Genomic DNA, 13,388 nt, shown 5'->3' on the forward strand with positions numbered 1-13,388 from the left:
GAATGTTTTCCAAGAAGAACAGTGTTTGATTTCTTATAAAAATGCTTTCATCATTTTTACTTTCTAAATTCCACATTTATCTATCTGGAGATTTTAAGGGCAGGTGAGATAAATGGAGGAAAGGAAGCTTATACACGATGTATAAAACCTATAGAAAGGATTTTAGAATCATCAGGCTAGTCCATGGCAGTTTGTGTGCATAAACGTCAGAGCATTTCCTTTTTTTTTTTTTTTAATTTAACAAGGTAGAAGCAGAGTTCCTGGCTCCTGTTGGTGCTTGTGGTGGGGTAGAAAAGTTCTGTCCCACCCAAGAGCTGGGTATTATGAAAGCGGATTAGAAAGGATTTCAAGAGAAGGGTGATGTGAGGGAGGGGATGTCACCCTGCACAGGAAAAAAAAAAAAATCAACAAAGGGGAAGGAAGAGCGGCCAGCTGCTCCTCTCCATTTCATGGCCAGAGCCTCCCCAGCTGTTCCCTGAAGGCTCCAGTGAGATCCCCAGACACTGTTTTGCCCTCTACCAAGAACTCTGGTCACCAAGTCCCTGTAAAAGGGGTAATATTTGGAATGGAAAAACTTGAGCAAGAAGGCATCCTTGAGGCAGCATTTAAGTGCATTCACCAAGAGATCTGGTGGTTGACGTGAACCCAGGTCTACACAACATACTCAATGCCCTCAGAAACTCTATGTTCGAAAAATTACCTGAATCTCAGTAATTTCTAATTACCATGTATAACAGTGTTTTATAAGAAATAGACAGATAGTATATTTTAAAATATTCTATTTGAGAATGTAACATTTGCACGGATAATCCTTTCGTCTTGTCACTCAGTAGCCATGTCGATTCATTAGTAGCTAGCCCCAAGTACAACTAAAATTACTCTATGTAGTAATTTCTAGGCAAAGCAATTGGTAAATATCCTCATGAAAGAAAATCAAACAGATAGGAGAAAAGCTCCCTTCTCCCCCATAAAACGAAGGATGATGAAGTTAATTTACTAAGGGGGGATATGTATAGCCTGCTCTTCTGGGACCACCTATGCATTAGCTGTCCTTTTCTTAGTTCTGAGATTATTTATTATTGATTCCATTTCTACAGAAACCAATATTATAAAGTGCTGAGTCCATCAGGAACTGAATGCGATTTACCATTTTCTATATCGTATATTTGAAGTTGCTCCTATTGAAGAATTTAAACTTCAAAATGTGTATCTCTAAGTGTGATATAACATTTGCAGAAATAATAACTCTCTTAGTTAAGGCGTGATAAATATATACCATTTTTGGTTACAATTTTTATTTTCTTCTTGGTAATTGAACTGTATAAAATATGTCATTGTTTTAATTTGGATTAGAGGAATAAAGCAGCTTAGTCCAAAGGAGAAATTAATTCTAGTACCCTAGAACAGAAAGTCCTTACCTTTAAGCCAAATTTTAAAATGTTGCTCTTCTCCAAAATTTAGGCCATGCTAATCTGCTTTTCATTGCCTTACAGTTCTCTTTAAAGTTCAGATATTTATGAAATTTCATACAGAGAAGCTTCTGTGTATTACTTAGCAAAGGTTTGAAGGTCCAAATTTTTCATTTGGTAATTCTCATTTCATAGTTGGGAAAACTGCAGCACCCCAAAGTCAAGTGAGTTCATCCAAGACATTCAATTATTGAACTCGGTGCAGGAGGCCAAGTCTTTAACTCTCAGCAGAATTCTGTAATCTATCCTTGACGGTCCTCGGGAGATTCTCTTCCTTGCTCTAGGAAGAATTAGTTATATACCCTTATTGAAGTCACCCAACTGTGACTTCAGGCTGGCTTCGATTTAGGAGGACTGTGGGTAGGCTTAGAAAGTTACCCCATTCGTTCCCTAAAGAGCCTTGTGGGTGGATTTGTTGATGAGCAGCATGGTATAGTAGAAAGGCCATAGGATTTAGAGCTGGGTTGGTTAGAATCCTGGTTCTGTTTATAATGACTGTGCCATTGGAGAAAAATCACTGAAATCCACTAAGATTGTTTTCCCTTAGCCATGCCTAACTCATATCACAAAAGGTATATGATCACCAGCTATGGTGAATGTTTAATGGAAATGTTTCTTTCCTTCCCTGTTGAACTGCTCAGTCAATCCTTAGGTATCTTCTAGGCTAGGAGTCATTTGGGGGCCACAAATGAAAATGTTCAGCCCAAATCCCAGAGGAAATACCATACCCTGGCCTCATTTTAGGCTTCACACAACTAGCCTGGCTGGCCTTCTGAACTCTGAAATTCCCTCCTGGTGCATTAAGAATTGGTATTGGTGATTAAAAGCAATAGCCCAAGCTGCCTTTGTGCTTGAGCTGTTTCAAAGGTAACTAACTGCTGACAGTGCCTCTAAAAGGCAGACCAATCCCCAAACAGCAAATGGATCATCAGTTCTGTAGCATGAAGAGTGGATGGTGAAAATTGTGAGAGAAGTCTAAGGAGAGTTTTGAATGAGCTGTAGCCGTGCTAACCTACTCTGCTCAATTAATTATTTTTTTCAAATATATATAGATACTGATGTGCTTAATAAAATACCGTTAATTTAAGAATGCTACTAAATTTACATAGCATTTTGTCTTTATTGTATTTCAACAGATTTACTAGAAAGACATTTACCGTCATGTGGTGGGTGAACCATGAAACTGCTGGGTTTTGTTACATGGTTTTGTTTTGGGGGATCCACTGGTACAACAGAGAGAACTTCGGCCTAGGATTTGAGAGATGCTGTTTTGATTCCCGACCTTGCCACTTACAGACCACATGATTGTCATCAGTTTTCTCTGCCTTCCTGTACTTTTTTCCCCCCTCATTAGGGGGAATAACTTAATAAAAGCTTTTTATTCATATCATTAATACTTACAGTACATGAAAATATTTTGTAGTCTAAAAGCTAATTATCAAAATGGTTTCACCAAAGTACAGTGACAAGATCTATTTGGGACCAAAAAATTGAACAAATCAAATGGTTTTGAAAAATTACTTGGGCGTTACCCTTTAACGTTTCAGAGACATTTTTGTTGAGCACTCACTATGAAATAGGCAGTTAGCTTTGAGACTAACTTAACTTTAAGGAAATTCTAGTATTTTAAACATAATTGCAAAATAATATTTTCGATTCAAATTGATTTTTAATACCTAAATCATACTTTTTCCTATCCTTGCTCGGGGGCCTCTTGCTCGTATGAACACGCCATCCATAGATGGGCCAGATTTCGTCAGTGGTTCTTATCTTAACACAACCATCACTTGCTTACTTATGTAAATGTGCAGTAACTAGGACTTTCTAATGTCTCAGTTTAAAAGTCTTCAGGACTGAGTATAAGTATCATAATCTAATAATTACTGTTTGGAATTCACAGTGCTGGGGCAATTGATGCAGAATTTTGAGAAAGTAGCACTTTTCTGGCATCTAGCTATTGCGATCCTAAATATTTCAAATGCTCCCAGGACTTTACTTATGTTAACTCAGTTAAGACATGACAACTCTCATAAGGTAGGTACTATTATTATCCCCCCAAACTTCAGCACAGAGAGACTAATAACTTGGCCAAGGGCAGACAGTGTCTAAGTGATACAGCCAGGGTTTCCCTCAGTTTGATTGTTGCGTTCGTCCTCTTAAGTGCAATATTTTTACTTACTGAATCTGTATAATTGGCCAGATCATGGGGCTCTAGATTTCTAGATTCATTATTGATAAGAAGCCACCATCCACAAAATAACCCAGCTAATGAATAGCAGAGCTGAGTCTAATTAATTTCTCACTTCGATTAAGCCTTTGTGTGCTTAATAATGGCTTTATTGAGATGTCCTTCACATACCATAAAATCCACCCTTTTATAAATCTACAATTCAGTGATTTTTAGGATATGCACAGTTGTTCAACCATTGCAGCCATCTAATTTTAGAATATTTTCATCATTCCCTAAAGAAACCCTGTTCCCATTAATAGTCACTCTTGTTTCTCCCTCTGTTTAGCCCCTGACAACCAGTAATCTACTTTCCATCTGTGTGGGTTTGCCTGTTCTGCAAGTTTCATATAAACAGAATTGTACAATATGTGGTTTTGTGTGTGTGTGTGTGTGTGTGACTGGCTGTATTCACTTTAGCATAACCTATTGAAGATTCATTCTTGTAGCATGTATCAATACTTCATTCCTTTTTATTGTTGAGTACTATTCTGTAGTTGGATAAGAAACACTTTGTTTACCCATTCATTAGTTGATGGACATTTGGTTGTTTCCACTTTTTGGCCATCTTGAATAATGCTGCTCTGAATATCTGTGTACAAGTTTTTATGTGGACACATGGTCTCACTTCTTTTGGGTATACGTCTAGGAGTGGAATTTCTGGGTCATATGGTAACTCTGGGTTTAACTTTTTGAGGAATTTTCAAAAATAAAGTCCACAGGAGCTGGACCATTTTACATTTTGACCAGCATGTATGAGGATTCCAGTTTCTCTAAACCCTTGTGAACACGTCATTGTCTTTTCGATTATAGCCAAACTGGTAAGCATGAAGGACTATTAGCTTGTGGTTTTGTTGTGCATTTCCCTGATGACAAGTGACGTTGATGATTTCTTCATGTGCTTATTGGCCATTTGTATATCTTCTTTGAAGAACTGTCTATTCAAATCTTTTACCTATATTTAACCTAGCTTATTTGTCTTTTTATTGTTGAGTTGTAAGTGTCCTTTATGTGTTCTGGTTACAAGCCCCTTATCAGATATAAAATATATAAATATTTTCTTCCATTCTGTGGGTTCCTTTAATTTTCTTAATGGTGTCTTTGACACCCAGAGGTTTTTAATTTGATGAAGTCAAATTTATCTATTTTTTCTTGTTTGTGCTTTTGTTGTCATATTTAAGAAAACATTCGCCTAACTCAAGGTCATGAAAATGTACTTCTATGTTTCTAAAGGTTTATAATTTTATCCCTTACATTTAAAACCTGTGTTTTTAAAACAATATAAGTTTACAATTTTTTTGACTGAAGTATAAATTTTTAAAGTTACTTCCATTCTCAATAATCAAGGGTCAGAATATTCCTAGCTATTTTGTCCCTTTTTGACTTTGCAGTGACTTTCTAAGTTATTTTAATGTAGTTTTGAATGGTGCTTCAAAATTTTGGGCTTTGTGGTGTCATTCCATCCATGTTCTTTCTCTAAAAGGTAAGGACACAACTAATTGGAGCAAGGCCTAAACTTTTGATTAGCTCATAACCTTTTCCCAGGGTAAGGTCTTGGTTTTGCATCTCCATTTACCCTTAAACTTTGAGTGTGATAAACATTAGCAGATGCTCCCCTGACGCCTGGTGCTTGCAATAGGCATGCCTCTTGATGCCTGGCATATCGAATGCCACTGGGGTCTCTGTGGTGTACATTAGAATACCTGTCACTGTGAGTTGAGGCAGATAGAAAGGTTAACAAATTAGAACACTAATCATTTTCTCATGTTTAAATTAAATCTTTTTGAACATGTCATTTAGAGATGTCCTTACCAATGATTAGATGTATGAAAGTGTGAATATTTCAAAGGGTGTTTTTAAGGGGTCAAAACAAAACGACCCTATTGATTTATCTATGCATTCTCAGCCTTAATTTTTCTTTGTCAGCCTATTTTGGTGACATCTTTGAATGTCCATTTGGTATGTGAACTGGGGAAATGGCATAGAAACTGACTGGGTACGTTGAACATTGGTTCTTGGGTGTAGCCCTGACTGACTGACAGGTAGTACTTGGATACTCAAATTTTCCATCTGTAAAAGATGATAATTCCTTTTTCTACTCCAATGACGTTATGTAGAGAATATATCAATTAAAAAAGGCTTTAATTCTAATAATATTCCAACAAAATAGCCTCCTTTTTCAAGCAAATCTTTATATCATAGTATTTTCCCATTTTGTTCCCACACTAAATGCTTTGAAATTCCTATAAAATAGAGAGCATTATTTATTTTCATAGTTTTCAAGTGGCATTAATTTTGTCTAGAAGTGAGTGTTCTAGTTTGGACCTCTAAAATATAATACACCTAGGATCCAGGAAATTATATTAAATTTGGATTTTTGTTAAAAAAATTACAGAGCAGCTCAAAATGTGACCCCCCACACAAATGTAGTCTTACATCCTTTCTCACAGATTATGGTCAAAGATATGTCCTAATGTTTTGTTTAGTCCTTTTAAAGCATTTGAAAAATAATAGCCATTTACTTTTCTAAAGTAAGCATTCTGTTGAATAATAGAAGTGACTGTCAAGGAATTGTGCTCATAAAGCCTGTTATAACATAATCTACATAAAACTGGATATTTTTAGAAAAGGATTTTTATAAATTAAAAACATTGGATCTGAAAGTCAATGATTCTTAATTTCTATAATTATTTCAGAAGTCCTTAATAATAATGACTTTCTTCAGCAAAATACAAAAATAATGATATACTTAATACCAAATCAAGTATTTTTCCTTCTCATCATCATTTCAGAGTAAAGATTTCTACTTTTTTTCCATCTAAAGTCAGAAAATTCAAATGAGGTACATACAACTTGGTTGCCTCATAATTTGCAATGGAAAGCAGGATTATCTCAATATATTTTTAACCAGGGTGGTAGCAGACATATGAATTCCAGTCTAGAAACCTGCTGTACGTTCCACTATATTCAGTCCAGAATATATAAAAATAAGCCTTTTTTTAGTGCACACACACACACACACACACAATGGTAATTGCAATGTACATAAAACCTGTCAAAGCTCCAATTTCCAATATTCCAATGAATATCAAAAGAGTCCAGTATTTCTGACTTTGACAAATTGCAGATGAGGTTTTATTCATTAAGAGGGGCTGCTAATGTTTATTTAAATGCAATTTACTGTTGCATTATTGATTAGCTACTGCAAAATTATCTTACAAGGAGCACGTGTGGCAAGAAGATTTCAGGTTGAGAGCGGATTTATCTAGGGAAGGCCTGTAGGCTTGATTTAGGCCCCAGGACATGAGAGTTTTAATTTATCTGGAAAGAAAGGCCTGGTGGAAGGTTTGCTTTGTTTGCATTTAGACAGCAGATGAAAGGGGTTTTGATGTTGAGCTGGGAGAAAATGGCTGCCACTCTTGTTATTCACGCAGAGAATTCAGCAAAAGAAAAAAAATCTATTACTAGGCAAGATAAAACAAGCCTTTTCTTACCCTCAAATCATTTTTCGAATCAAATATGTGGCTCTTGTTATCTTCCAAAGAAGAAATAAAAATTTTTAAATGTTGACTGTTATCTAAAATCTTAAAATAATTTTCCATGTTGCATTTGTTACTAAACCTTCACTTTCTGCTATGGTTCTGTGTGTACTTTGGTGGGATCGTTGTGTCTCAAGTATCTTAAAATGGAATGCAACTTAATAAAAGAAGCAATGCTAGACTTAAATATTTTAATGAAAAATGAACAAATAACCTTTCATATGCTTTTTTTGAAAAGAGGTGGTAGAACCAGTCTTTAGGCAGAAAGCCTGTTAGACATAGTAACGATACATTATCGATTCTGCGAGGTGGACACATTTGTCCTAAGAAGTAAAGCTTTTTTGTGCTGATTTATTTTAGTTTAATCACTATGAATGTATTAATGGGTAAGACAAAGCCATAAGGATTGTGCTAGTAATCTTAATGTAACTAATAGCAGCATGTCTCTATGCATGTATATGAAAGGATCACAATTGGATCAAGAAGTTAGTTTAAATGAAGAAAATGAGTACTAAGAAAATTCACGGAGTTTATAGAGAAAAATGTTCATCTCATATTTTGATTGTGTATATTAAACAAACAACATAAACATCTTATAGTTCTTGCCCAGACAATTAATGATTTATTCCCAGTAAATATTGGGATTTTATTTATTCAACCCTCTCTATACCCAGTGTGAAGAGCAAATTTATAAAGATAATTTGGGGATTTATAATTTTTTTTTAATCATTTAAAGCTGAGAAATACGTATGGTGAGAATTGATGCCTAAAATGCATAACTTTTATATGCTGGATGTCAGTTACCAGTTTAGTGTTCAGTTACTAAGAATCCCATGATAATTATTTTGAATGTATGTCAACCAGCCATAAGAATTTAGAAAATGTCTCAACTGATCGGTAGAACATACGAATTGCATTTCAGTATGCAATGATGTGATACCTAAATCTGGACTCGGAAATGTTATCATTTAGAAGACATTTCAGCTGGCTTATTATTCTACAAAAATCAATTTCATAGGCAGCATTCTGCATTGAAAAAGGAGCAGAAAAAAACTTTGTGAGATTTGGGGCCACAAATGAGAGTGACAGCAACAAGAATTATGTTTTCCTTTGGGGTTTATACCACTGGAGATACAATGATGATGACTGTGTATCAGTTCTGACAGCCTGAAGGTTAATTACTTACCCCATATTTCGGGTCTGCCAGAATAGGATCCTGCTATGCATTTATTTACAGAAGTATGAAGTATTCGCTATTTTTTTAAAACTTCGACTCGTAGTAAGGCAACACTAATGACTTTGTAATTGTTTTTTTTTCTATGTAATTCTTATTTTTGATTTTCCTTAGTTAATTTTCTCCTCTGTTCTTTCTCAAGGAGGCCCTTTGCTATTTTTCCTCTTCACCTTCAGTTCTTTGTAACCAGCATAACATGCAGAAGAACATTCAGCTCAGAATAAGAGCAGTTAAAAGATACAGCAAGCTAGAGGTTATGTGGTCCACTTCCAGATACCCTAGCATGTTGTTCTACTAAAAGTATTTTAAAATTCTGATTTGTTATTCCAAGATGGAACTTGGTACAGATTTGACTTACCAAGTAAAATCATTGGGAGTAAGAGATCAAGAAGATAATTCCAAAAGAGAGATTCACTTAAGATGCTATTAATGAAACTGATTTATTGAATTATACTAGTTTTATTTTTAAAAGATAAATGAGGTGGTGGCCATGCCTGTCTTGTTTGGGCTGATATTTAACCTTTTAAAACTCTCTGGAATGTTATATACCAAAGTGCTCCTACGTGGGGGAAAAAAAAAAAGAATGGATGCTCCAAGTTAAGAATTAAGGGGGAAAAATTTGGCAGCTTTCAAAGGAAGAATTAGTTAATGTACTCATAGCCTCAAATAAATAAAAGGATGGCAAATGAAGACAAGTAAATGACCATACCAAAAAAAAATCTGTTTACTTATTCATTCATTCAACACATATTTACCACTGAGTACCTACCAAGAGTCAGGACTACTGTTCATGCAGCTGTCTGCAATAATAAAGTTTCTATTCTGGGCAAGTGGCTAGATGATTTTTATAAATCCCTTCCAGTGCTGAAACGTCTATGATTATTTCTCCTTTGTTTTCCTTTGGGTTTATTCTGGCAAAAGCTCAGCCACATTTACCGTATTTTCCCATTCATTTCTACTTGGATCTCTTATCTCTTAGATGGACTGAAAACTTTCATATTCTTAGAATTTGGAGAACCATTCTTCAGTATTTTTTTTCTGTCACATAACCCAAGATTTAGGCCTTACACTGGGGATGATTAAACAAATTCTCATTAAATAAAGTTATTTTGTGCCTCCTTAAAAAATAGGCCCCAGAAATCTGTACAGAAGTCTGTAGTGGAAAAATTACTTTTTCCACAAAAAGTAGTAGGGAAGTTGAGTAGAAAGAAATAATCACCTTTTTTAAGCCAAATGGAATATTTATAGACCATATGATTTTGAAAAATGAAAAACTGGTGAAATAGAGCCTGGATTTCTCTCCTAACTCTATTCCACATTGTTTGATCTAAGTTAATGGCTCCTATTTTTATCCTTAAAAATCGAATATAAGGAGATTTCAACACAATGTCTACTATACAATGAAAGCTCCACAAACAATGTAAAACATTTATTTTCATGTGGAATTACTCAGGTCTAACCCTCAATCATTTTTGCTAGTAAGGTTTGAATAGGAGCACAGAGAGATGAAAACATTTGGATTTCTTGGGATAACATTTTAACTGATTTATTCCTCCTATCATTATTTTTGTATTCTACTCATTTCATCAATGTGGTCACCAGGTACAGAATGATTTAAAATAAACTTAAAATTCTCCATTAAACTGTCTCCTTTCGTTTTCCACAGTCAGGCCGACTTGCTGTCTTTGCAGGGCCTGGGGCAAAGGTACAAATGGAGGCCATACCATATGACTGAATATTTGAAATTTGAAATTTGAAATCGAGCTAACAAATTCTTATATAAAACTTTCTATTCTACTTTTTAGGCAAACATGCCTTCATTGGAATCTTTATAGGACGGTCAGGTTTAAATTTAGAGCTCCCAGACTCCCTCACTGTGTGCACTGAAATGTGGAGAGACTGTGCCTTCAGTCCTCATGGCTTGATCCCCCCCACGTGCTCACTGCATCTCACATGCATGTGTGTGTACACCCGAGGCTGAACTTCCAAGCTCTGCCCATGCACATCCTCCTCTCTCCCAGCAACAGCCACTCCTTGAATGAATGGTTGGTTGAATGGTCAATTCTTCAGGCCTCTAAGTAGCATGGTTTGCCTAAGTTCAAATACCAGTGAGGGCCATGGAAACAGGCTGGGGGTGTTATGAGGTGCTAGTTCCTTCAAGCACGGACTCTAGCTCGGTGTATTTCTTTGGTCTCATGGACTCATCACCCTGGGGAGGAGGGCCAGCTTGGGATTCTTCTAAAGCCTGGCCCAGATCATTTTCAGGCTTCTAACCTTCCTACTTTTGAATGACTTTATTTTCCAATTTTTTGTTATTTGGTATTGTAATTTGTATTGTAATGACATTCTCTTTAAAAAAAAATAACATCACTTAATTTTAGTTATTTGGTAAGAGGGTGGGTAATTAGGTTTATTTATTTTTTAATGGAGGTTCTAGGGATTGAACCCAGGACCTTGTACATGCTAGGCATGCACCTTACCACTGAGCTATACATTCCCCACTGTAATGAACATTTTTTAACATATGTTTCAATGCTCATTTACAAGGGTTTTCACTTAAGAATATAGTTGCTGACTCTTAAGGTATGAACTTCTTCGGCTTTACTGTATATTACAAAATTGTCTGGGAGTATTTCCCTGTTCTGTGATGTTCCTGCTCATGTCTTTTGCCCACTTTCTACTATGTTGCTTGAGCTGCTCTTGTTGACTTACAAAAGATATTTCAAGGTCAGCACATGCTTGTTGTGTACGTACATGATTAGTTGTATACTGCACAAGTCAGCACATCTAAAGAAACATTGTTCATGTTTAACCTATTTTATTAATTTACATGCTAGTGTGCAGGCAGGGCTAGTCCTGGTGCAGTGAGGGAGAGGCCATTCCTCCAAAATCCCACAAGGGTACACACAACTACAAATCACCATGTAGGTGCTTGGGAGAGCAAACACTGAGCCATCTACTGAGCTCTGGAATTCCCTGCAAATCACTTCTCTCGCCTGCCTCCAATCTTGGGGGCTCAATTCCTACCTCTGCCTAAAATGGTGGCCTCCTCCAAGAGGCTGAAAGAAGGGATGAAGTGTGTGCTTTGCTTGTGTATGTGTCCAGAATCTGGAGGAAGGCCAGGGTATGTGTGCGCACATAACTAGGTGAGAATATGGGGCTGTGGGTACGTGAACCAGGGATGATGCCGACTGAGGTGTTTCAAGTTCTACAAAACTATATTCACAAAAAATTTGAGTAATGTTGCTTTTACCAATTTGTCCAAAAGTGCCATATGGGCTGCTTGTGGCTCACCAAGACTGTTTATGTATTCTTGTCTCATATTGTGGCTTATAGGTTGACTTTTTTATGTTGTCTTAAAGATAGAAGTTCTCAATTTTAATGTAGCCAAATTGATCGAGCATTCCATTTATAGCTTGGATTTTTTTTTTCTCTTGTTTAAGAAATTCTCCTTTGCTATGAGGTCATAAAGTTATTTTCCTATATAATTTTCTATAAGTTTTATTGCCTTGTTTATTACATTTAAATCTTTAATGTGCCTGGGATATACTTTTGTGTGAGATATGGGTTAAAGATCCATTTTAATAAAAAATGTAAACAAATATATTGGAAATATCATTGAATTTATAAACCAATTTAGAGAGAATCCTTAGATTATATAGCCTTTCAATAAATGAATATGAGGTATATCTCTCTAATTATGTAAGTCTTTTTTAATAGTTTCCAAAATACTTAAAAAAATTTCCCAAGAACATGTTGCACAGATTTTGTTAGATTTATTTCTTGATACTTTATTGTTTATATAGTATTCTAACTGATGCATTTTTTAAATTGAAGTGTAGTTGATTTACAATGTTGTGTTAGTTTCTGGTATACAGCAGAGTGATTCATATATATATGTGTGTGTGTGTATATATATATACATTTTTTAATATTCTTTTCCATTATGGTTTATTACAGGATATTGAATCTAGTTTCCTGTGCTATGCAGTAGGACCTTGTTGTTTATTTTATATTTAGTAGTTTGTATCTGCTAATCCCAAACTTCTAAATTGTCTCTCTGTCCCCTTTCCCCTTTGGTAACTGTAAGTTTGTTTTTCTATGTCTGTGGGTCTGTTTCTGTTTTGTAAATAAATTCATTTGTATCACATTTTAGATTCCATGTACAAATAATATCATATGATATTTGTCTTTCTCTGTCTGACTTACTTCACTTAGTGTGATAATCTCTAGGTCCATCCATGTTGCTGCAAATGGCATTATTTCATTCACTTTTTATGACTGAGTAGTATTCCAGTGTATATATATACCACATCTTCTTTATCCACTCATCTGTTGGTGAACATTTAGATTGCTTCCATGTCTTGGCTGTGGTAAATAGTGCTGGTGTGAACACTGGGGTACATGTATCTTTTTGAGTTAGAGTTTTCTCTGGTTATATGCCCAGGAGTGGGATTTCTGGATCATATGACACTATTTTTAGTTTTTTACAGAATCTCCATGCTGTTCTCCATAGTGGCTGCACCAATTTACATTCCCACCAACATTATCAGAGCATTCTTTTTTCTTCACATCCTCTCCAGCATTTATTATTTGTAGACTTTTTAATGATGGCCATTCTGACTGATGTGAGGTAATACCTCATTTTAGTTTTCATTTGTATTTCTCTAATAATTAGCAGAGTTGAGCATCTTTTCATGTGCCTCTTGGCCACTAACTGATGTGTTCTTAAAATTACATTTTCTAACTATATGATTCTGACATGTGAAAATGCAGTTGACTTTTGTATATAAATATTCTTTTATTTGAGAAGGCCAGTAGTCCTTCCTATTATTCTAAATAGTTATCTAAGGAATCATATCATTTGTATGTAACATAAAAGATAATCTTGGTTCTTCCTTTTTAATTCTGACTTATTT

At 35.4% G+C, this 13,388-nt stretch overlaps 1 long non-coding RNA gene across 3 annotated transcripts in view; it reads left to right on the plus strand.

Moving 5' to 3' along the window:
- Positions 1–13,388, plus strand: part of LOC140690260 (uncharacterized) — a 263,766-nt gene that overhangs the window by 99,323 nt on the left and 151,055 nt on the right. Inside the window, exon 6 of one of the 3 annotated variants that reach the window (XR_012065472.1) lies at positions 2,606–2,841. The exons of the other annotated variants lie outside the window; for them this stretch is intronic. This is a non-coding gene — a long non-coding RNA (uncharacterized lncRNA). Of the gene's footprint in view, positions 1–2,605; positions 2,842–13,388 lie in introns of those variants that run through there. 3 annotated transcript variants of the gene reach the window in all.

This window comes from Vicugna pacos, chromosome 29 (genome assembly GCF_048564905.1).
Source record: "Vicugna pacos chromosome 29, VicPac4, whole genome shotgun sequence".
NCBI lineage: Eukaryota > Metazoa > Chordata > Mammalia > Artiodactyla > Camelidae > Vicugna > Vicugna pacos.